The 25,958-nt window shown below is 47.3% G+C and overlaps 1 protein-coding gene across 1 annotated transcript in view; it reads right to left on the bottom strand.

The window, feature by feature from the left end:
- Window positions 1–25,958, bottom strand: part of LOC147683107 (fish-egg lectin-like) — a 107,297-nt gene that overhangs the window by 37,005 nt on the left and 44,334 nt on the right. The gene's annotated exons all lie outside the window — the stretch shown is intronic.

Below are 25,958 nucleotides of genomic sequence, written 5' to 3'. Positions count from 1 at the left end.
CCTCACCTCATATAAAAAAAAAAAAAAAAAAGAGAGAAAGCCACGGGGGGGGGGGGGGGTGGGAGAGGAACGAGAGGGATTCGCCTTGGGATGCCGCACGGCAGGGTGACAGCACCCCTCCTCCCTCTCATAAATGCACGGTGCGCAGATAAGCCACCTAACAGAATGCTTTCTCTCGACAGGGGGACGCCCGCAGCTGGTCTGGGTGGTGGGGCACTCATTCGTGTCCCGGACGGAGTCTTGGTGGCGGCAGGGGGGCCGCGGCATAAACAGGCCCAAAGCGACATACATCCGGTGGATAGGGCAGCCAGGGATGAGATGGGAGCAGCTACTGCCGATGCTGGACGGCCTCATGGCAGATTCGGCCTGGTTGCCCGACGTCCTGATCATCCACCTTGGAGGAAACGACCTGACCCGGCTAGGGCGAAAAGCAGTCGGGCAAGCCATCCAAAGGGATCTCACCAAGACAGCAGCGTGGCTGGGACCTACGACGGTAGTCTGGTCCGAAATGATCAGCAGGAAACATTGGAGAGGGGCCGATTCCAACAAGGCCGTCGACAACGCAAGAAGGAAACTAAATGTGGCGATGCACAAGTTTTGCCTCGCCAATGGCCTGGAATCAATTCGGCACGGCCTCATCCACCCGGGCCGCCCGGAGCTCTATGGGCAAGACGGGGTACACCTATCCGAGAAGGGGATGAAGGTGTTTTGGGATAACCTGTGGGGTGCAATGTCACTCGCAGGTTGCGTATAAAAAAAAAAAATAAATAAGGGAAGAGATATGGTGAAAGGTGGGAGCCACGAACCAGGTGCAGGGGGGGGAGCCACAGTGAGACGTGGGCCTCCCTGCGGCGTGGCGGAAATTCTACACTGGTTGGCTAAGAAAACACACCGGCGGGCGGTGTGTAAGAGGATGGCCACTCACTTTTGAATGCCGCACGGCAGGGTGACGTGGCGGCATAAAGGAGGGGAGTAACAGGAGGAGACGGCACTCGCGGCCCAGACCCGGCCGGACGGCAGGGCGCAATTTGGTAGCGAGCTGGGGACCTAACTCCCGACTGGAAATCTCCCCTCCGCAACACGCAAAGGGCGTGGTCAACCAACCACTGGAGCACCAATAGACTGGCAACAAACTGGTTTGGGTACAAGCCCCATTTTCGAACTAAGGAGGGCACAAAGAGACTGACACCCGCTATCACAAGAGGGTGTCATAATGTGTAATATGCCAATTATGATTGATAATTATGATTGATGAGTAATGTTCGCAAAATGGAAGATTGCTTGAAACCAGTTTGTGTTATTAATATGTCTTTGGTTATTAATAAACTGCGGCCAACAACGACCACTAATGATACCAGGTTTTGTTGGCTGACATTATTTCCCACCTTTGGCAACAGCAGAATGCGGGGGCCGGTAAGTATGGAGACTGGGGTCTCCGCTGAATAGGCACATGCGAGGGTTATGGCGCGGTCGGTGACAGCATAGCACAATTGCAAATGGGTAGGATTCCCTAGTTAGCTAGCTGGCTCCGGCTTCGCTTAGCTACTGCACTTATTTTTGCTGAACTTAAAAGTGCTTAACAACTTTAGTTCTAATCTTCTCTTACCGTTACTCGTGGTGGGCGTGGGCCAGTCGGACTCGGCAGGGACACACACACTGCTGGCTGCACTGCACACTGCTGCCTTGTGCCTTTGCTTAGTATGTATGTTACATACTACTACGATTGATTAGGCGCAGCGGCGGCCTGGTGGTGATGCTGCTTGCTACCAAACCGCAGTCTGCCAGACAGGCAGTTGATGATGCCTGCACAGTCACACAGCCTGGCTGCCCAGCTCTGCCCTTAATATCGTCGTCAGTCGGGCCGGGCTGACTTCACTTCGACAAGGACGATGACTCGTGGGGAGCTGCGCCTGCGGTGGTTATGCAGGGGCGTGGCAAGGCAAAGTGAAAATAATCTGCATGCGCTGCTGCGCTCACAGCTCCTAGCCCATTAGAACCCCTAGCCGGCCCCATGGCCCGCCCAGCTAGGTGCCCAAATACTGTGTTGATGTTGCGATTCCAAACTTCCGCTGCCCGCCCACTGTGGCATACAGTCAACACTGCATCTCTGCTGCACTAGAAGGGCCGCGCGGGCGCCATGATGATGACATCTTTATTATATTTATTGAATTTGAATATTCTCTTCTTGGACTTGAGCTGCAAGTGATTAACAGTTAGAGTCGCACTCGCAACAACACTGAGCGCCGTGACTCACACTCGACGGCGGGATAATACGTGTACCGCAGTAGTAAGGTACATTTTAAAAAACATAAATGTGGGCGTGCGCAGCAGATGCGTAGACCCGGCCCTGATAATTTAGTGCCGGTGCTAAGCACCGGCAAGCACCGGCACAAATTAAGCACTGCTTCACGCTGACCTTTCCCCCTCCCTTCCACCCTCTTCCATCTTTATTGGACCCTCAACAATTATTTTTCTCTATCTATATGTCTCTTCCCCTTTCCAATTCTCTCTTCCTCATCTTTCTCCTCCTTCCTCTGCTTTATCAAAGTCAAAAGTCAAAAATCCACTTTATTCGATTAATAAAAATCATAAAAGTAAACTATACATAATACGAAAATAGTGTCAGAATTTGTTGTATAAGCTTTATTCGAGATAATTCTCATAAAAGCACATTATAAAATTTAAAACATTTACAGAATAAAACATAACAATTACAAATATAAATTCATTAAACATTCTGTGCAGCTCATACAATATTACCATAATAAAATTATTTGTGGCGGGGGCGTGGCTAGCAGCCGATGATGGCGGCAGCAACCTAGAGAGGCTCCCGTAGCGAGGCAGCATCCCGCAACAATCCGCATGCCTATCCGCTCACTGATCAGTCCAGAAGGGGTGTCCTGGGTGCGGTGACCGAACGGCGCAAGCAAGGAAAATTTGGGACCGCTCAGACCCCAACATCGGGACGAAACTTCGTCCGAGTCCCTCACGGAAGACGGGCCTGGTGGCACGAGGCGAGCACCGGTGTCGAGTGGAACTTAGGGCCGGGCGGAAGTCTACCCTCCCCGGCACGACCAACCGGAAATAGCCGCTGACGACGGCACTCGACGCCACCGGCTGGCAATCCTTCCCGCCGACCACTTCACCCTTCACGCGGCATATCCAGTGGCACTACGCTGTGGTGCCCCCTTTGCTGCGCTCGGCACACACCGTGGGACCTGCGAGGCACCAGTCTCCATTTTGCTTGAACTTGCCGGAATCGCAACAGCTCCGCGGCCGTCGGCAGCACCTTGCCATCGTCAGCGACCCCTGGCCCATACCCTGTCTGGACCTTCTGCATACCCCCTCCCCCCCAAGCGGACGGCTACGGGCGTCCGGCCCGCTCCATCATAAACGGTGTCTCGCCGTAAAGGAACAATGGCGGGAAAGGGGCCACGGCAGACCGCCGCTCAGGCGAAGCTCGGAAGATTTGCTTATGACAACCAGACGTCCACTCCACCTGAGCCGCGCAAATCACTGGGAAAGGGCGCGGACAATGACGGTGCCAAAAAAGCCACGCTGGACGATGTACTGAGAGCGCTGGAGCAGGTGCAGGCCACGGTGGGCTCGACCGAGGTTACCCTTATTAGAGCCGACCTCCAGAAAATGAGCGAAAGGGTGAAGCAGGTGGAGGTTGTGACCAAATCATTGATAGAGGACGTTTCCGACCTACAAGTGGCAATGGAGAGACTACAGGCGGACAATAAACTTCTTAAAAGCAAGCTGGACGACCAGGAAGGGCGTTCCAGACGCAACAATGTCCGTATCTTGGGGGTTCCGGAGTCCGAAACAAAGGGAGCCATGGATTTGTATGTTGAGGACCTTATAAAGACAAAATTGGCCCCGAAGGGACTATCCAACTTCTTTACAGTAGAGCGGGCCCACCGGGTCCCCGGGGGGACACCTACCCCGGGGGCCGCCCCGCGCCCCATCCTGGCACGACTCTTTAACTTTAGAGACCGTGATGCAGTCCTCCAGGCAGCCAGGGTGGCACCGCCCATCCAAATCCAAAATTCACGGATATCCTTTTTCCCGGATTACACGGCGGAGGTCACCCGCAGGAGGAGGACCTTCTTGGAGGTTAAAAAATCACTCCGCGACCAAGAACTGCCGTACTCCATGTTGTTTCCGGCCCGACTGAGAGTGGTGGCCGATAAGAAGGTCTGGTTCTTCGACTCGGCGGAGTCTGCAAGAGAATGGCTGGATGGTTGGCGCACGGTGGACCGCACTTCCAACCGCCGACGCAACAGGACGGGAGAGGAGAGCCGGCCGGGCTCACAATCGTCGACCAGGGGCAGTGCGAATGGATCACCGTCGCAGGACCACATGGGAGCTGCTGGAGGCAAATGACACTACCATGAGGAACTAAATGTGTAACCTGGACCTTATTCCCACTATGATTGTTCACCAAGTCGTTCATGGACGCTGGCCCGGACAACCCGAGGACAGCAGAGGGACCGCCTGCTTTGGGGGACACTCTCCCCTGACGCGCAAGTACTCTGTTTTTGGCATGGGATAAGCGCTCTGCTAAGTTGGGGTGGCGGGCAGTTCTGAGTCCGTTTGGCAGGGAGGCAGGGTGGGCGGGGGTTGGGGGGGGGTTTGTTTGTTTTTACGGGACGTTCACAGAATCGATCACAAACTGTAAAATGCACTATAATGCTTATTGAACTGTTGCTGGGGAGGTGGAGTCTGCTCCGATGGTTTCTGTCTCTGATGTTTATTGATGGTGGATGTACAGCCTAACGTAATGCGAACGGGGGAGATGCGACTGGGCGGCTCCTCCCTCAAACTTCTAGCATGGAACGTGCGCGGCCTAGGTGATAAAGTGAAGCGCGGCCTCGTTCTGTCCGAGGTGAAACGTCACAAACCTGACCTAATACTCCTCCAAGAGACCCATCTAATGGGTAGCACCACTAAGGCCCTGGACAGAAGGGGGTATAAAATGTTAACCCACTCGGAATTCTCCACTGGGTCCCGGGGCACGGGTATCCTACTTAGAAAGTCCTCCAATTTTATCACCCTCAGTACTAGGACTGACACACAGGGCTGTTTTGCGGCAGCGGCAGGACAATGGGACGGGTGCCCCTTGACAATAGTTTCAGTTTACATCCCACCATCATTGCACTCCGTGATGTTGCCAGCCCTGGGCGACTTCCTGCTGTCCCTCCCCGAGGGTGACATACTTCTAGGCGGGGACTTCAATGCATCTGCGGACCCGCAACTCGATAGGTTTCCAGCGGCTGCCCTCCCGGGGGGTCCTTCCAGGTTTCAGCGCTTCACAGAGGCACTAGGGCTGGTAGACATATGGCGCCATGTTCACCCTACACTGCGACAGTACACGTTCCACTCCACCGTCCACAATAGCCTATCCCGCATTGATCACTTCCTGGCGTTAGGGGATGGGTTACAGCGCGTAGAGGAAGTGCACATACACCCTAGGGGCATCTCAGACCACTCACCACTGACTCTCACCATTACCTCAAGGACACGAACGCGCCACCGCGTCTTCCCTATGCACGCCTCTTATCTAAAGGTCCCTAAGGTCAGGAAGGCCCTGCAGACCGCCACGACACATTATTTCGCGGAGAACGAACCGACAGCAGCCTCGGCTGAGGTCCTCTGGGAGGCCTACAAGACAGTCCTAAGGGGGCATGCCATCAGTTCTATAACGTCACATAGAAGAGAACAGGCAGCTGAACACGCGGCCCTTGAGCTCCGACTGTGCGAAGCCACCACTGCCCATGAAGCAGACCCCACGGATGACACAACACATGCACTAGCACTTGCCCAGCGCCTGTATACAGACCACGCTCGGCTCATCACACAAGGCCACATCTCAGATACACAAAACCGAGTATATGATGTTGGGGACAAAGCGGGAAAAATGTTGGCCTGGCTCGATAAGAGAGGGGGTAGCTCCAGAGGGATCCAGCAGATGAGAGACGAGGAGGGCAATACTCAGACTGACCCAGATCGCGTAGTGGAGGCACTGGCTACCCATTTTGAGAAAGTGTACACTCCGGAACGGGACATCACCGCGATTGCAGCCCAAAGCGCACTCTACGACATAAACATCCCGGCACTATTACCGGAGGCCGCAACTGAGCTTGAGGCACCGTTCACAGCTGACGAACTGCGGATCGCCATTGGGGCCCTCCGTACGGGCAAAGCGCTAGGGCCAAACGGCATCCCAGTCGAATGGTTCCAAGCACGCACAGACGTTCTAAGCCCATACCTGCTCCGAATGTACGAAGAGTGCCGTGATAAGGGAGTGCTCCCGCTGGACCAACGAACGGCCGCGATCGTGGCTATTCCAAAGCCCGGTAAGCCCCCTGAGGAATGCTCCTCATACCGCCCTATATCTTTGCTCAACGCAGAAAGTAAGATTCTAGCGAAACTTCTGGCAAATCGTCTCCTGCCTCATCTGTCCGATCTTATTCACCCGGACCAGTCAGGGTTCATGCCCCACAGGAACACCTCGCTCAATCTCTGGCGGGTACATGGGGTGTTAGCTAAAGCAGTTGACATAGGCGAACCTGCGGCCATATTGGCGCTTGACGCGAAAATGGCCTTCGACATGGTGGAGTGGGCCTATCTCTTTGAGGTACTCCAGTATATGGGATTCGGACCCGTCTTCATCTCCTGGATCAAACTGCTATACACCGCACCGGTAGCGCATGTGGTAGCGAACGGCCACATTTCACGCTCCTTCCCACTCCGGCGCGGCACCCGACAGGGGTGCCCTCTTTCCCCCCTTCTTTTTGCGCTCTCACTAGAGCCCTTGGCTATCCGCATCAGGACTACCCCTTTGCTTAAAGGGATTAAATGGAAGGAGGGCTGGGAAGACCGCGTCTCGCTTTACGCGGATGATATGCTGGTGTACCTGACGGACCCCGATCACGGCATACCGGCCCTCTTGCGCCTTTGCAACGACCATGGAGAGATATCAGGATACACTATTAATTGGAGTAAATCTGAACTGTACGCTCTGACGGGTGGCCACCCAACGCTTGGTCCAGACTGCCCTCTGCGACTGGCCGGCTCCTCATTTAAGTACCTTGGTATTCACGTTACGGGTGACCCGGCGGAACACGAAAAACTGAACCTCGCGCCACCGCTGAACCGCCTCAAGCAAGATGCGAGCTTCTAGGCGGGATTACCGTTGACGATGCTTGGGAAAGCAGCCCTGTTTAAGATGAAATCCCTGCCCCGCTTCCTATATATCCTAGACAATACCCCCTTTGCTGTGCCCCAGAGGTACTTCAAAAGGGTGGCGGCAGTGGTCTCTGGTCTGCTGTGGGACAACCGCCCGGTGCGTATAGCACATGCCAAGCTCTGCAGGAGCTGGTACGAGGGCGGCATCGCACTTCCCAACCTCTATCTCTACTACTGGGCGGCACAGCTCAGACCGATCAACCAGTGGCTGCATGCATCGCAATCGGACCCGGCATTCCAGGCGGACAGGGCCCAACTGGGTACCAGTGGCCTACTGGCCCCGCTTTATGATAGATAGACGGAAACTCAGACCGCTGACCGCTGAAGGGCCCCACTAGGCTCACAGTGGCCACCTGGCACGCAGCCACCGCTGCACTAGGGTGGAAAGACACACTCACTAAACTCACTCCACTCTGGGACTCACGAGCCCTAGGCAACCTTCGGACCAGTAAGGGGTTCTCCCGCTGGGACGATATCGGCATCTCAACGGTGGGGGACATGTGGGAGCATGGGGGAGTCATTACTTTTGCCCGCCTGAAAGAACTCTATGACCTAGGGCCACAAGAAACCTACCGATATGTCCAAATCCGTCATGCATTACTGGCAGCTGTTCCGGCGGGATCGACTCTCCCCGAGTCATCCCCGCTAGAAGATCGCCTTCTGACGGATTACATGGTAGAAAAAGCCACCTCCCTCACCTACCGAAAACTCCTTAACAATTCCCCAGACCCGCTAGTGCCTCTTAAGGAGAAATGGGAGCAGGAAGCGGGCGAGATGGATGAACATGAATGGAACGAGGCACTGGCATCCCCTAAGGAATCGGGAATATCGTCTAAAATGAGGCTCATCCAACTCAAAGTTCTACATAGAACATATTACACCAGGACATTGCTTCACCGCATACAACGAGCCCCTGACCCTTTCTGCTTGCGAGGCTGCGGGGAGGAGGGCACACATTCTGGGAGTGCTCAGTTATACACTCCTATTGGCGTCAGGTCATGCGCACTGTGTCACAGGTGTTGGAGGTTTCGGTGCTCCCGGAACCGCGGCGTTGCCTCCTCAATGTGTGGGAACCAACAGACTTGTCCCGGCATGGCCGCCTCTGGGTAACATTAGGGATGATGATGGCCAAGAGAGACATCGCGCAGTGCTGGGGGGTGGCGGACCCCCCGACGGCCTCACAATGGTGCGTAAATATGGACAGGGCCATGGTCACGGAACGGGCAGTTTACTTGAACAGGGCATGTCCGGCCAAGTGGAACAGAGTGTGGTCCCCATGGAACACATACCGGGCGACATCTGTGATCCACTACCTGAGGATGACCCACTAGACTCAGACGAAGAAGACGGGTTGGGCTGAGGAGGGCTGAGTGCTGCGGGGGGATACACCGGGGAGGGCTGGAGGGATGAGGGTGGTTTGCTCACACTCTACCTAGCATAGAGGGCGGCATAGGGTTGGCCCTAACTCAGGACTAAACTCATATCTAACTGGCAATAAGCTTATTTCACCGATCGTACTGTAACTTCCCGAAGTTTTGAATGTTCTTTTCTTAGGTATAAAACAGAAAATGGAAAACCTCGTACTCTAAGCATGGACCATTTGCATTTCGCCATCACCACTTGTTTACCGATCTTTACCCTCATGACTTCGACGACTGCCGGCACAACTGTATTGTAAAGATCGTTTTTCTTTGACACCGTGTATAGCGGCCGGCCCAATTGGGTTGTAGGCGACAAGCTGTGTAAACTGTGAAGGCACAATAAAGGTTTTCAAAAAAACAAAAAAACAAAATAAATAAATTATTTGTGGCGAATAATTTTGCATATAAATCGTAAATTAAAAGGAAAACCAGATTACCTAATTCCCCCCAGAGATCGTCGCCTGATTGCCCAAGCCCAACCCAGGTATTTGGCTACCCCAATGACTATCGATTCCTGGGTTGTTGTACACAAGATTCTTAAAGCCACTGCGCTGTCGCGTGTCCCCAGGTTTTTGCATACAGGCGTAAGCCATATTCTCCTCGGTAATGAGTATGCTTGACATATGAATAGGAAATGGCCTACACTCTCCACGGCATTTTCACAGGCTGGGCATAACCTATTGGTCGATCTATGCCAACCTGCCGTCAGTTTCTTTAAGGGGATAGATCCGGATCTTAACTGAAAGACGAGCTTCCTATCCATTGGTACCGTAATAGTATCCCAATAGTTTTCTAGGATAGGAAAGATTTTTGTCTCCAGGTAGCGACCAGCCATAGAGTCGGACCTAGCGTCATTCAACAGATTACCACCCACCCAATCCCAATATTGTGATTTGAGGGCTTCTTTGCTTGGGAAGTCTTCTCCCACAGGGTTATTCCAAAGATTGGAAAGCCCTAAGTTAGTCAGCATGGCCTTCAGGTTTTTGAGCCATTTTATCTTGTGGAAGATATCTTCCTTAATTATCCAAAGAAAACCCTCCGCGTATTGTCTAATTTCTGGAGTCGTCCAAAGACGTCTCCAGTAGAGGACAGAGCGCAATCGAGCTCTGTCGGCAATTGGACGCCTACCCAACTCCAGAAACAATGGGATTAAGGGGGTACTCTGTGGAAGTCCTGTGATCCCTCTCAGGAACTTGTTCTCAGAAGTCTGTAAAGCCACAAGATTGTCCCAAGCCCATAACTCTGCGCCATATAATGTGGCACCCAAGACCTTCGCATCATACACTACAAGTGCTGGTTTAATCGGTTTTGTCTTGGATTTGCGGTGTTCCCCCCTCAAAGCACCTGAGAGCTGTTGGTGTTTTAAGACCACTTTTTCCAAATGATGCGACCAGCCAACGCCCTCTGCAATCTGTACCCCCAAATACGTGAACTCTTTAACAGTATCTAACCTGCTGTTATTTAGGGTTACCTTGGGATATATTCTGCGACGTAGGGTAAAGGCCATCAATTTTGTTTTTCCCACGTTCACTTCAAGCCCATGCTCTGTGCAAAAAACATCAAAAATGTTTAGTGCACGTTGCAGCCCTGCAGGGGTCTTAGACAAGATAAGGGTGTCGTCAGCGAACATCAGGATCGGGACCCTGGTGTCCGCTAACGACGGAGCGTCTACGCTAGCCTCCAACATTCTCTTAACGATCCCGTTAATAAATAACGAGAAGAGTAAGGGAGCCATGGAACAGCCTTGTCGGACACCCCTTTCGACTGGGAAGTCCGAGGTTGTCTCCCCGTTTCCACCCCACTGTACTCCTGCAAAATTGGATTCATGCAATCGCATGATTAGTGTGAGCAAATCGACAGGAATCCCCAGCCTTTGCAGAACCAACCATAGCTTAAACCGGGGGACTAGGTCGAATGCCGCCCGCAGGTCGACAAACGCGACATACAGACAGCCCCTTCCTAGTAGAACCGTCTTCCACCTCAGTATAGTGAAGCGGAAGACCTGGTCAATGGTACTGGTTGCTCGCCTAAATCCAGCTTGGTATGGAGAAAGGGCGTTGTTGTCATCAACCCAGTCCATAAGCTGGTTTGCTACCATTCTCCCCACTACTTTTTGCATGGTTGCTATTAGGCTTATAGGCCTGTAGTTGGCAGGCAGTGAGCGATCACCCTTCTTATGAATGGGAATGATAATTGCGCCTTTCCAAAGGTCGGGGACCACCTTCCCCTTGGCTAGGGCATTTGCTACTAGAAAGGTATACCTCGCCCATCTAGTCATGTCGTATTTAAAAATATCCGGGGGAATCCCGTCTAGCCCTGGCGCTCTCCCACATTTCACGGAACTAATCGCAATTTCTACTTCTCTAAGGGAAAACAAATTGTCGATAGCATAGACTGGTGTTATGCCTTCGGCCACCCCAGGATGGATGACTTCAGCATACTGTGGTCTAAAGTAGTCAACCCAGGCATCTTCTGCTACATTATTATCTGGCTCTGCAGAGCCACCTCCTCTACCCCACTTGATAATTTTCCAAAAGGTCCTGGAGTCCTTGTTACCTGAAGCCTCTTTTAACTCAGCCCAATGGTCCTCGTCCCATTTCTTTTTAGCTCTGTAGATGGCCATCTTGTACAGTTTCCTATTCTCTTTTATTGCAGCGCGGTCCCTATTCCTAATAGCTTGTCCCAGTTCTAGTCGTGCCGATCTACATTGGCTATCAAACCACCTTCCAACATCTTTAGTTTTCCTCCCTTTCTTGCTTTTTGTAAAAAAAACATGGTTTCAGGAGGGAAAATAACTTGTTGTGGATTTCCGTGATACCACTAGCCCCCGGAGCTATTGGATCTGCTGCCTCCATTGCGGAAATTGCACTATCAACCTCATGGTTGATATAGGTCATGGTAGCCTCATTTGCCAATACCTTTGGCCATTTTAACCTACGTTCATCATTACTCATAACTGGGACTTCGTCATTCGTTAGATGCAAGTTTCCCACTCCAACGTTCCACCACCTATGGGTCACACAAAGGGGGTTGTGGTCACTTTCAACCCTGGGCCTGATGGCCATGTCAATAACTCCCTCCCACAGTTGGAGACTACATAATATATAATCAATTCTGCTCCTGCTGATACCGTTGTCAAAAGTACAGCTACCCTCCTTGTCCCCTGGTGTTCTCCCGTTCAGTGCTCTTAAACCATGTTCCATACAAATAGCATTTAACAATAAAATGTCTTTTGTCCATCGCTTTACGGGTTTTAAACATAGAGAAGGTACTCCCCAAAGATTGTCCTAGTCCTTCCCTAAAGGATCGTTTGTACAGTCCAAAGGTTCAAAAGTCCTGTTGAGGTCCCCAGCTATTATCACCATGCTATCTTGGGACTTGGTTTCTAAGGCAGCAGACAACAACTCTAAGGTAGAAGAATTGGTTACATTATTACCTCTTGCATAAACGTTATACAAATCCATTGATGAACCCTTGCCTGTAGAGATTCTTAACACTTGTAGATCACTGGTTCCCAGGTCCAACATTTTGATGTTGATGCGCAAGTCCTGTTTTATCCAAACAGTGAGGCCTCCCTTAGGCCGCCCCCTTCCACCTTTTGATGCTGGTGTATAATAGTTTAAATAACCAGAACAGAAAAGGGGGTCACAAGCCCAGGTTTCTTGAAAGCAACAGACATCAAACCCACTGATATAATCCACCCAGGATTGGGAATCTAACTTACCACCCAACCCAACAACATTCCAAGATAAAAGCGTACCAATGCTAGACTCAATCCCATCGTGAATGTTAGTGTTGGAAGACACTTGAGCGATCATCGGGCTTTCGATGTTATTAATCTGCTTCCCATGATCATCAATGGGATCAGCAATCATGTTAGCTATTATTGAGGGTAATGTCACAGCATTAGCATTTGTATTTTCCAGTCTAGTACCACCTTCTTCAACAAAACTCCCCATCTCTATGTAACCAACCGTTGAGCATGTAACAATGGTGTCAACATGATCGCCACAAACCCCTTTGAACTCATTATTATTCCCTCCTGTCCAACTGTTCCTATCTTTGTTGTTTTGTCAACATCCCCATCCCGGGTCCTGCCATCCTACGTGAGGGTTATAATTTATACATGTAGTATGGTTATGACCAAATGGAGGAGCTGGTAAGGAATTGACTGACCATGGTACAGTAGGGGGGATTAGGGGTTCATTGAGCAAGCTAATTGTTACACTGGTTGGGCGGGGGTAAAAAAAAGTAAGGTCTACAATTCCAATACCTCCCTTGTTTGTTCCCCATCCCTGCCTAGTTATCCATCCTGCCACCCTTGGATCTTGGAAATTAACCACGATACAGTCCCCACCCAAGGTTTTCGGTGTATACCCCATCCAGTCTATTCTCCTTACCCCTATAATTAACCCATCGATGTCACCTGGCAGAGGACGATTTTCCCTTAACCAGTGCATGATCTTATTTTTGAGCATCTGGAAAGTTTCTCTCTGCCCTGTGGGTAATGGTGGTACATTTATAAGAACTGCTACATAGGGGAAGGAATCCGGAGTAAGATTCACCGGGGGTTTTCTGTGGGGTGGCTTTGTCAATGGAGGTGGGATTGTTTTAGGAACTTTGGGAACGGGTTGGGGGGCAGGTTTCAACATCTGCTGTTTATTATTTGGTTGGGTTGGTGCTAGAGTTTTACCTACTAAAGGGCATACATTAGCCCCGTTCCCAACCACAGGATTGTTTGAAACTGTCTGCTTGTTATTGGTTGCTTTTGCAGATACGGGAACTTTACCCGCTTGGGGGCAAACTGTAACCTCTGCGCTCGTAGCAGTTGATGGATTTTGTGTCTGGGGTATTGTATACTGTGGAGGATAAGTAGTGTTCGGCTGGGATTGAACAGAACCTACGTGTGCTCTGTCGGCTCTATCAGCAGATTTTATAGTTGTTTTGACCGTAGGGTTGCATTGCTTAGAAGGTAAAGGGGAGTTATTTTGAGACCTTCTTCCCTTGTCCTGAGTAACAGGGTTAGTAAGGACCTGGGGCTTTGTGCTTACATCCACCCTAGCGTTAGCTTTAATCAGGGATTTTGTGGAATAGAAATTGTCTAGTGTTGCCTGTTCAAAATGATTTAGCCTATCTGTAAGCTTGACAATTCTATCCTCAATAGGGGTAAGTATTAGTCTAAGCAATTTTTCCAACTCAGGAAGCACATTTGCAAGTGATAGCAGCTTTTCATTAATTGGTACAGCGGAGTCAGTACAAGTATTCTCTTCTTTATCTTGACTGTCCAAAGGGGCAAGATTAATGTGTGGAACACTTTCTGTACTATGATTTTCTTCAATGACAACCTCTCCAATGTTCACAGATTTGTGTAGCTTCCTGTGCTTTTGAGGGGGTTTGACCACCATTTTACATTTTCTTACTGGGGCTGGTCTTTTCCTTTTAGACCCGAGCTTAGATTGGGCCAATGTAACCTGAGCACCAGAGTCAGGGAGCGATGTAGGTTGGATAATACTCCCACAGGGATTATTCAATTCTGTTGCAACATCCTTGTTTGTTATTTGTGCCTGTCCCTCAAAATGTTCGTTGGCAACTGGAAGATTCACTGAGGATAGAGGGGTTACCAGGGTGGGGTACGTTAGAGTTGAAAGCTTATCCGTAGAATTCTTGAGTAGTTCTATTGATAATCTACGCTCTGCGCGCCTCTCTGCCAAGGATAACTCTTTGTCAATTGACAACGAACGATTAAAAAAGAATTAATCTAAAGGGCCAATTGCCAGAGGACCAGACTCAACCGGAGGAGTTGTCAAGTGGCTGTTAGCAGTACTTGTCGATGCAGACATTGCCGTACTTCTCACCAATCAAAAACAATATGTTAATGTCACTTACTGGAAAAGGTACTATGGGTCACTGATAAGGGGGGTGGCCCAGCCCGGCCTCCTTCGGCCCCGGACGGCCACAGACGGTCCCGCCCTTGTCCCAGGCTTCTCCCGGCGCCCTCCCGCGCGCTCCCGCGGCGCGGGATCTATGGTCTGTGTTATACGCTGGAAGTACCTATCATTGGTCGGTGGACAGGGGGGTGTGGCCAGCGGGGAGAGCAGCCCAGGTGTATGGAATGGGCGCGCAGGGGCTCCTGGAGACTGGAGTCCCTGCCTGTGCTCGCAGCCCCGCCGGCTCTCTTCCTGCCCGCTCCTCCGCCGATAGCCTCACACAGCAAACAGCAGCCTCAGATCTCAAGGCACTGCGGGACCCGCGAAGCGGGTCCGGCAAGGTCAGAGAAGCCTTCAGGGGTTGAAAGTGGAAGCAGAATCCCTCTGTGAGGTCGCACGCCCAGCCAGCAACACGGCAATCCAAACAAGCAGTTCAGGTGATCCACGGGTCTGATGGTGCAACCCGGTTTTCAAAGCACAGAGCGGGGGCGTGGCCAGCGGGGAGAGCAGCCCAGGTGTATGGAATGGGCGCGCAGGGGCTCCTGGAGACTGGAGTCCCTGCCTGTGCTCGCAGCCCCGCCGGCTCTCTTCCTGCCCGCTCCTCCGCCGATAGCCTCACACAGCAAACAGCAGCCTCAGATCTCAAGGCGCTGCGGGACCCGCAAAGCGGGTCCGTCGAGGTCAGAGAAGCCTTCAGGGGTTGAAAGTGGAAGCAGAATCCCTCTGTGAGGTCGCACGCCCAGCCAGCAACACGGCAATCCAAACGAGCAGTTCAGGTGATCCACGGGTCTGATGGTGCAACCCGGTTTTCAAAGCACAGAGCGGGGGCGTGGCCAGCGGGGAGAGCAGCCCAGGTGTATGGAATGGGCGCGCAGGGGCTCCTGGAGACTGGAGTCCCTGCCTGTGCTCGCAGCCCCGCCGGCTCTCTTCCTGCCCGCTCCTCCGCCGATAGCCTCACACAGCAAACAGCAGCCTCAGATCTCAAGGCGCTGCGGGACCCGCGAAGCGGGTCCGGCGAGGTCAGAGAAGCCTTCAGGGGTTGAAAGTGGAAGCAGAATCCCTTTGAGAGGTCGCACGCCCAGCCAGCAACACGGCAATCCAAACGAGCAGTTCAGGTGATCCACGGGTCTGATGGTGCAACCCGGTTTTCAAAGCACAGAGCGGGGGCGTGGCCAGCGGGGAGAGCAGCCCAGGTGTATGGAATGGGTGCGCAGGGGCTCCTGGAGACTGGAGTCCCTGCCTGTGCTCGCAGCCCCGCCGGCTCTCTTCCTGCCCGCTCCTCCGCCGATAGCCTCACACAGCAAACAGCAGCCTCAGATCTCAAGGCGCTGCGGGACCCGCAAAGCGGGTCCGGCGAGGTCAGAGAAGCCTTCAGGGGTTGAAAGTGGAAGCAGAATCCCTCTGTGAGGTCGCACGCCCAGCCAGCAACACGGCAATCCAAACGAGCAGTTCAGGTGATTTGATAAGTTCTCAGTAAAAACATTTTAAAAACATTATCACATAAAAATCAGATAAAAATCAGTTTGTCTGTATACCATGCATACAGAAATGATGTCAAAATTTCATAGATTTGCTGCCATTAAAAAACTATTTCACAATTATATCAATTTATCCCATTCAATGTAACTCAATGTGTTAGATGATCCTGTGCCATTTGGATTGCCAATCTAGCCTTCCTACTTCGAATAGATGCAACAAGGAAACTTGCAACACCAAACATGACTACCGGATGTTCCATGAATTGTAAATAGAGTAATGCTGGTTTAGACTGCGTAAAACCCTTGTTTTTTAACAGTGGAAGAATAAACTTTGACCGATCCACAGTATAAAAGGGACAAAAAAACATGAAATGTATCGTGTCTTGGAGGGAGTGATCATCACACTTACAAGGTGCAGCATCCTCCGGCCTACTCCAGCCCTTCAGATCACTTAATAACAAATAAATCTGATTAAATCGAAATTTCGTTAGCAACCATCGGTGAAAGGGAATCGTTACAATAATAAGATATGGTTGAATGGATAGGGACGAAATAAGCAGATAATGGGCCCTTACCATCGATTTCCTTAGTTCTATCGCTTCCCTCTCCAGCTCTCTAGTCTTCATGAAGTTAGTTTTAACGCAGTTTAGGTTAGCTTTTATCAGACCCTCTGGGTTTGTATAAATCTCTGGGCGCCCCAGAGTCCTAGATGTTGATTTAATAAAAAACAACCACTGGATTTCCTTAGCTCTCTCTAACTTCATACGGTCCCTAAAGATCTTATGGTTAAGGGTAAGATTGGGGTTCAACCAAGTTCTAATCCATAATAAGATAGGAGCCATGTTAATTATGTCTGAGATATATCCCATTCCCAATTCGAGGTGGACCGAAAAGGTAGCCGATCAGGGCCGTTTCTATGTGTTTTGCCACCCTAGGCAAGAATTGAAAAATGCCACCCCCTCCCTTTTACTACCATGGCCTCTTCCTTATACCAGGCTTGCGTGCCTCAGCCATAGATCAAAAATGGAACACTAAACCCAAAGAACACCTCCCCAGTGTATAGCTGGCAATACTCCACATTATTTCAACTTTGTGTCCCATTACTATTTAGCAGTTTTTTGTGTCCCATTACTATTTAGCAGTTTTTTGTAACACGTATGAGGGTCAGAACGCTTTACATATGTCAACAAGATGTGACAAAAATAAAAGCAACTTTTGTGACAACAAGGGACCCCAATTAAGTCAGCTAGGGACCTCGGGGAGCACATTTCTTAAAACAACAGTGGTCCCATGCAAAGTTATATTCACATCCAATAAATATAGACAAAATCAATTCTATATTTTAGAATGACATGTCCAGCCGGACAGAGGTCCTTCAAGTTTACTCAATAAACAGAATTTCGAAATGAAACAAGGATACCTTCCACAATGCCCCCGTGAGGTACACAAGCCTGTGCCCAACACATGTGGGGTGATTACAGTTGAAGAAAATAGGAAAGGTTCTAAGGCAAACAAGCGTTTTTCTGTTTACATATCCATTGTACAGAAAATATCAAGTTGCACCATTACATCAGTTTACACAATCAAATTTTGTATGAGGTGCATGAGCAAGTCGACGGCGTTTCGGTTCCCCTAAAGGGTCATGGGAACCATCATCAGGACAAACAAATAGTTGCCTTATTTCACTAAACCTCAAATTGCCTAAGTGAAAAATAGGAAAAATAAGAAAAGAAAAGTACACACTTTAAGAACAAGGAATCAATAATTTGAAGTTGCAAACGGGTGACTCTTAGTGCACGGTGCAACCAATTCAGGAACCAAGTGAAGATGTCGCACTGTTTCTAAAGGTGAAGAGGTGATTGCAGCAGTTAACCTAATTGAATTAAGCTCGTGTGAAGAAATTCTAACCAATGCCTCTTAGCGAAATTGCTTAATTGCAGAAGGCAGTGCAGACGTGAACGGGCACATTAGTCGAAGTGCACGTGGTTTTTTAAAAAATAACGGAGGTGTCTATTGATGCAGGGGTGCCTATTTAAAACCTATTTACACATTGCCATGGTGAGTAAACCCTGTCTGTATCAGGATTTCAGAGGCGCGATCTGCTTACCGAGGCAGTGCGTGAGTAACAAGGGGCAGGACGTTGCTCAATATCGCCCGGACCGGCAATCCTAGATAAGGAGATATACTATAAGTTAGACGAAGGGAATTACACAAGTGAAGCTGAACCGGGCATGCCATGCGGAATATCTTACCGAATTAGGAATGCGGGTGACTTTACAATTGAGAATAAAGAATTTGTATACAGAAATGTGAAGAATGAACTGCATACCTTTACAAACTGTAATAGTTCTAACCTCATTTATGCAATTCTCTGCCCTTGCAATTTGATATATGTAGGCCAGACAAAACAAAAAATCAAACTGCGAATATCCCAGCATCGCAGCCGCATTAGGTGCAAAACAGCAAATGCACCCCTGGTTGAACATTTTTTAAGCAAAGGACATACTGAAAATGAGATCCGGTGGACAGTCATCACACAAGTCATGATACCATCAAGAGGGGGCAAGCTAACTCGTATGCTGAACAGAGAAGAATTGAAGTGGATATTGAAGACAGATAGCCTGAATTCGGGCTTGAACCTGCAAGAGGAATGGACTGCTTTAATTTAATTTTAATCTAAACAGCTTCTATATACTGCAGAGACTCTGTTCTTAGTGCTGAATAATTGATTGATCAAGAAAATGTTTTCTGAAACTGTAATGCTGACATGTCACTTTGCATGTAGAATCACCCTAGGCTTCACCTAAGATGGCTCCCACGACATGCATCCCTCCTTTATTTCTATGGCCGAACCCTCACACGCACTGGCCAATCATGACACACCCGCCCCTTCTTCACTTCCGGGTCCGAGCACAACAGCACGCAAGGGAACACCTCCATGACCGCCGATTCTGGTGAGTAGTACACTCTGCGTGGATATATGCCTTGATACACGACTGAGGCTGCAATCCTTGAATACTCCTTTGTTTTATATAGGCTTACCCTGGCGTCGTCCGGTTACGACTCTGTAACACGGCACCCGCATTCCTAATTCGGTAAGATATTCCGCATGGCATGCCCGGTTCAGCTTCGTCTAACTTATAGTATATCTCCTTATCTAGGATTGCCGGTCCGGGCGATATTGAGCAACGTCCTGCCCCTTGTTACTCACGCACTGCCTCGGTAAGCAGATCGTGCCTCTGAAATCCTGATACAGACAGGGTTTACTCACCATGGCAATGTGTAAATAGGTTTTAAATAGGCACCCCTGCATCAATAGACACCTCCGTTATTTTAAAAAAAAACACGTGCACTTCGACTAATGTGCCCGTTCACGTCTGCACTGCCTTCTGCAATTAAGCAATTTCGCTAAGAGGCATTGGTTAGAATTTCTTCACACGAGCTTAATTCAATTAGGTTAACTGCTGCAATCACCTCTTCACCTTTAGAAACAGTGCGACATCTTCACTTGGTTCCTGAATTGGTTGCACCGTGCACTAAGAGTCACCCGTTTGCAACTTCAAATTATTGATTCCTTGTTCTTAAAGTGTGTACTTTTCTTTTCTTATTTTTCCTATTTTTCACTTAGGCAATTTGAGGTTTAGTGAAATAAGGCAACTATTTGTTTGTCCTGATGATGGTTCCCATGACCCTTTAGGGGAACCGAAACGCCGTCGACTTGCTCATGCACCTCATACAAAATTTGATTGTGTAAACTGATGTAATGGTGCAACTTGATATTTTCTGTACAATCGATATGTAAACAGAAAAACGCTTGTTTGCCTTAGAACCTTTCCTATTTTCTTCAACTGTAATCACCCCGCATGTGTTGGGCACAGGCTTGTGTACCTCACGGGGGCATTGTGGAAGGTATCCTTGTTTCATTTTGAAATTCTGTTTATTGAGTAAACTTGAAGGACCTCTGTCCGGCTGGACATGTCATTCTAAAATATAGAATTGATTTCATCTATATTTATTGGATGTGAATATAACTTTGCATGGGACCACTGTTGTTTTAAGAATTTTTTAAAAAAAATAAAAGCAACAGCATATAACAAACATTATGGATAATAAGGAAGAGGTAAACAAGTCGTCCAATCGGGTACAATAAGAAAATAAGGAATATAGAAGTGCTTAAGCAAGTCTTAATTCGCAGAATCTGTTCATTATATTTCTAAACATATCCCTCCCTTAATAGCATAAGATAGCCCACATTTTTTCTAAGCCAGAAAACCCTCTTAAATAGTGATATGGAATTAGGAAACCGAAAAATCTTTTCCAGTTTGGTTGGAAATTGACCTCCAGTTTTAGACAGAGTAAAATCCACAGTGGGTACTTCAAAAGAAGATATTCATGGACAGAAGTGTCAAACTTGATACTGTTATGGTTGTCTGACACATTTTCTTTGCTCCATTTATAACACTGTATGCACGTTTCAGATGTTTACTTTGCTCCGTTTATATCATTAATTTTACCAAAAGAATTTGAAATGAAAACTAAAGCTCCACACATTTCGATAAAAAAAAAACGAACAGCGCTTGGCGCTGCTCAAAGTGCCCTGTATACACTCTCTACTGTAAAAACAATGAGATTCTCAAATGCCTTGCAAAGGCATTCAAAACACCATGCCCACTCACACAATTAGTTGTTAATATGAAAATAATTGGACTTTTTTCTAGGCACCTGCTGTACATCATTCAGAGACGAACAGGTGACAAATTAAACCCTCAACTCTACACTGGGATTTTTCACTTTACTCTCCATGTTACAAATACCTGTCACTGACGTCAAAATAATTCCAAGTTTCGCACGTAACAACCCTGCCGCAGCAGGTGCGGTTTGATGTCCCCAAAAGTGTTCTTACCTTTCGTCATCCGATAAAGAGCATCTTAAAATCCGACAACAGGTACGCCTTGCTTATGACTAAGACCCACTTCAATATACGAAGAACTTTAACCGACTTGAAATAAGTGAAGACAGGTAGAGGAAATCGGAAATCTGGTTTATTCTGATTGACATGACCGGGCCGGTACTGAGAGGGAATTGGGAATTGGTTGCACTGCCCCATACAATTGTGTGATCGGTTAGCAATAAACGTCACACTCCGGAAAAGACACAGACCAACGAAGAATTCACCCTTTGCTGCCCCGGAAGTGATTACTCTGTGGAGCCTGGGCCGTCGGTGCTTGCTTGTGTTGTATTTTATTATATTGCAATATTTATGTTGGCTTTCAACTGCCAGGAGGGCACGGAAACCCGCGCTTACGTGAGCTGTAGGCTACAGCGTGTAGGCTGTGTGGTGGGAAGTGTGTGGCTTTTATTCTGTACAGTCTGTTGTACACGTTTTGTATTTGGGCGCTAAAGTCATCGTGAAGGCTGCATTTGGACGGATCACTGAAATAATATCGAGGGACAAAATATCGACTTGCCAAAATATCGTGGACAAAATATCGACAGTCAAAATATCGAGTTTGTATCTACAAACAGGTAAGTACAAAAATATCGAGTACAAAATATCGTTAACAATAATATAGATGTAAAAAATATCGACTTTATTAAAAACAGTGTTAAATTAAATTAATATTACATTTTAATTACTAAAATATACTTAAAAATACTTAAATTAAATTATAATAATTAAATAATAAATGAAAATAATAAAAATAATTTTTTACAATCTTATTTGTTGACCCTGAACCCTAAAATATACCCCTTTACCCAAAAACCCAAAACTGACCCTGAACCCTAAAAATGCCCCTTTACCCAAAAACTGAAAACTGACCCTGAACCCTAAAAATGCCCCTTTACCCAAAAACTAAAAACTGACCCTGAACCCTAAAAATGCCCCTTTACCCAAAAACTGAAAACTGACCCTGAACCCTAAAAATGCCCCTTTACCCAAAAACTGAAAACTGACCCTGAACCCTAAAAATGCCCCTTTACCCAAAAACTGAAAACTGACCCTGAACCCTAAAAATGCCCCTTTACCCAAAAACTAAAAACTGACACTGAACCCTAAAAATGCCCCTTTACCCAAAAACTGAAAACTGACCCTGAACCCTAAAAATGCCCCTTTACCCAAAAACTGAAAACTGACCCTGAACCCTAAAAATGTCCCTTTACCCAAAAACTGAAAACTGACCCTGAACCCTAAAAATGCCCCTTTACCCAAAAACTGAAAACTGACCCTGAACCCTAAAAATACTCCTTTACCCAAAATGTATCAATATTATTTAATTACCAAATAATTATTAATTAACAATAATAATAAAGTAAATATATTAGCACATTAGCTGTAATTATTTTAATAATTAATATTATTTTTTCCCAATTAATTACTTAACAATAACACAAAATTATATATATTGAAATGTACTCTAAATAATGTAATTAACTAATTATAATTAATTAATTACCAATTAATTACTAATACAAAATATGTACAAAATTATATTAATTAATTAACTAATTATTATTAATTAATTATCAATTAATTATTAATTATAAATATTTACAAACATATATTAATTAATTAATTATTATTAAATTACTTCCCACCCTATTCCCCTATAAACCCACAACCCGCTACAGAATTACATTACGCAATTATTAAAAAAACAAAATTCATTTAATAAAATATTTTATAACATTAATACACACTTTTCACACATATTATTACATAAAAATACACTATAAAATATTATATATTATTAAAAATTCGATATTTTTGCTATCTATATTTTACACAGTCGATATTACTTCACTTACCTGAAAAACGATATTTTTGTAGTCGATATTATGTCCAGTCGATATTTTGTCCAGTCTATATTTAAAACTCGATATTATGTCCAGTCGATATTTTGGAGTCGATATTTTGTCTGTGCACCCATTTGGACAAATGGTCTGAATTCTGTCCACCAGCTGAAAAGACCAGAGTGGCTTTTCCCACAGTGCGAGGCCGGTAATAGGGTCAGTAAAAGGATGATATATCGCCCACAAAAGAGGTTGAAGGGAGGACCCGCTGCAGCATTTCTTGAGATGCATGTGAGCAGTGCTTTAAATGAAAAGTACAGGAACTCATTAAAATGACTCAATCCGAATCCTAAGCTCATGTTTTCTGCCGCCCTCCTCCTCTTGCCACCCTAGGCGGCCGCCTAGTTTGGCCTAATGGTAGAAACGGCCCTGTAGCCGATGATTGGGGAAGGGCTAAAAGTGCACGGAGGAATTTATTTTCCTCTCTCTGGATGGAATCAGGATGTTTATAGCCCCATATTGCAGCCCCATACCTTGCAATTGCGATTGTTTTTGCTTTATATATGGATAAAATCGCTTCATACGGTTTGCCCCCAAGTCTCATAGCAAAGCCTAATATTGCAGCGGACGATCTTCTCACAGCTGTTACTTTAATGGACAGTTGGGGAACCCAGGACCCATTGTCATCAAACACAACCTCCAGGTACGTAAACACTTTCACTCTAGAGATTGTAGAATCATTGCAGTAAAATGTTTTAATGCTGTTCTTTCTTGAGCCCAGTGACATAACGTGCGATTTTCCGTTGTTAATCACTAAGTCCAATGAGTTCATAAATTCCCCAAAGGAGTTTAGTAGTCTTTGTAACCCTAAAGGGGTCCGTGCTAGTAAAACAGCATCGTCCCCGTAAAGGAGTACTGGGATGGGCGTCCCTCCTACACGCGGAATATCTGCTGTCGCCGTTACCAAATTGTCTTCCAAGGAGTTGATGTATAAAGTAAATAGCATAGGGGCCAATATGCACCACTGGCGCACCCCCCTTCCTGATTTAAGCCCTGCTGTACATTTCCCCTCCTGTGTCATCCTTACGGTTGCATTCAGGTCCCTGTGTAACTCGGCCAAAAAATACACCAATGCCCGATCAAGGCCTAGATCTAAAAGCATGGTCCACAGCCTCAACCTATTAACTAGGTCAAAGGCCGTGGACAGATCCATAAAGGCCAAAAACATAGAGCCCTTTGCAGCGGTCGTGTATTTATTTATTAATAAATGTAAATTACGACATTGGTCCTCCGTGCCTCTGCCAGCTCTAAAGTCGTATTGCACGTTTGAAAGAATATCTTTCTCAGAGGCCCAGGCTGTTATTTTGGCTAAGATTACTTTCCCTAGAATTTTAATCGAAGAATCTAATAGAGATATTGGCCTGTAGCACCTTGGATCCCACCTTTTGCCCTTTTTAAACACGGGGATAATAATGGAACATGACCATGTAGTCGGAAACCCATTTACAGCCGATGAAGCAGATGAATTAAAAACATTTGCTAGTATTATGGCCCAGTATTTGGGATTGGCCTTATACATGTCAGAGGGCACACCATCCGGGCCGGGTGCTTTATGTCCAGCCGTACCCTCGATCGCTTTCTCAACTTCCTCTACAGTAAATCTCAGGGGCAATGGTGGGGACTCGGTTATAGGGGGCTCAAATATTTCTAGTTCCAAGTTGCTACCGTAGATGTGTTCGAAGTGACTTAACCAGTGCTTCTCTGCAATGTTAACTCCTCTGCTTTATCACTACATTCTCTCTTTCATTGATCGTCGACTCCATTTATCACTCCACTAACATCCTTTATGTTTCCATTTCTCTCTATATTCTCCCCCTAGCTGTTTGCTCAGTCTCCCTCTTTGAGTTCCTCTCTTTCACACAATCTCCTGGTCTTGCCTTCTTTCTCTTACCTTTAGAAGCCCTTCCTCTCTTCTCACTTCTCTCTCCTTCTTTCTCTCTCTCCATCTTTTTTCCTTTTCTTTTTGAGTTCACGCTTTCCATTGTCTACCACCCTTTTATTCTCCTTTTTTTCTGACTGCTCTCTGCCTGTAGTTCTGTCGCTGCTGGCTTAATGTCGAGCAACAAGAGCTTTAGCTTGATGGGGGTCAGACATTTTATGTTGAGTACAAGTAAAAGAAAATATTGGGAAAGAGCTTGCTTGACCTGTAGCAAACATTTAAGTCACGACAGTATCTTGAAATTATCAGTTGCAGGGCATGCAACAATTCCGCCTTTGTATCTGAAGGCAAAGTACACTGCACCCTTCCCTGTTGGACAAATGGGCAAATCTACCCTTGGGTCCATGGGCTACACACTGCACAACAAAGAGCCCTATGTCAAGTGCACGGAGGCCCTATGCACTCCAAGAAGGGTGGGTGGGACACCTGCTGACGGCTGCACCCTAACTGCCAAGCTCTAAGTAAAGCCATAAGTACCAAACCTTCGTCCACTTCCTGGAGGAAAAGCATTAACTTTTCATCCTTACTGCTCTACAGAGTCAAGCATACAAAGGGAGTGAGTTAGTAATCCTAATAGAGGACATTGGTTAGGGAGAGTTTGGGAAACGACTGGTAAAGAGTCTGGTCCTCTCTGTAGTTTCCGTCAATTAAACTTTGGCTGCCTCAAAATTCCCAACAGGGATGAATAAGTTCATCTTTCCTACGATAGCACAATCAAATACTATAATGTTGGGTGATATGATTACGTAGTACTTAAGCACCTTGAAGCCTTTCAGTTTGTGATGTGTGCACTACACAAGTATTCATTGCAATCATTATTGCTGTTCTATTTCTGCAAAGAAATATTAGTATTGTCTATGAACATCAGAATAGTGCATGGCATTTAGAGATGTGATCTTGAGCTAGCTGCTAGTACTGGGTAATATAAGCAAATGGAATTTGAATTTACTCTCTCCCATAATGCGTTGTAAAGTCTCTGTGGGGAAAAGGATTAGGTGTGTCAATGGAGACCCTAACACTTGGAGTCTTCTTCCTAACAAGTAATTTCACTCATAAGTTCAATACACTCACAAATGCTTCCCATAAT

The sequence above is a fragment of the Lissotriton vulgaris genome, chromosome 11 (genome assembly GCF_964263255.1).
Source record: "Lissotriton vulgaris chromosome 11, aLisVul1.2, whole genome shotgun sequence".
Lineage (NCBI taxonomy): Eukaryota > Metazoa > Chordata > Amphibia > Caudata > Salamandridae > Lissotriton > Lissotriton vulgaris.
The sequence above is the reverse complement of the archived record's forward strand: the minus strand, read 5'-3'. Positions and strand labels throughout refer to the sequence as shown.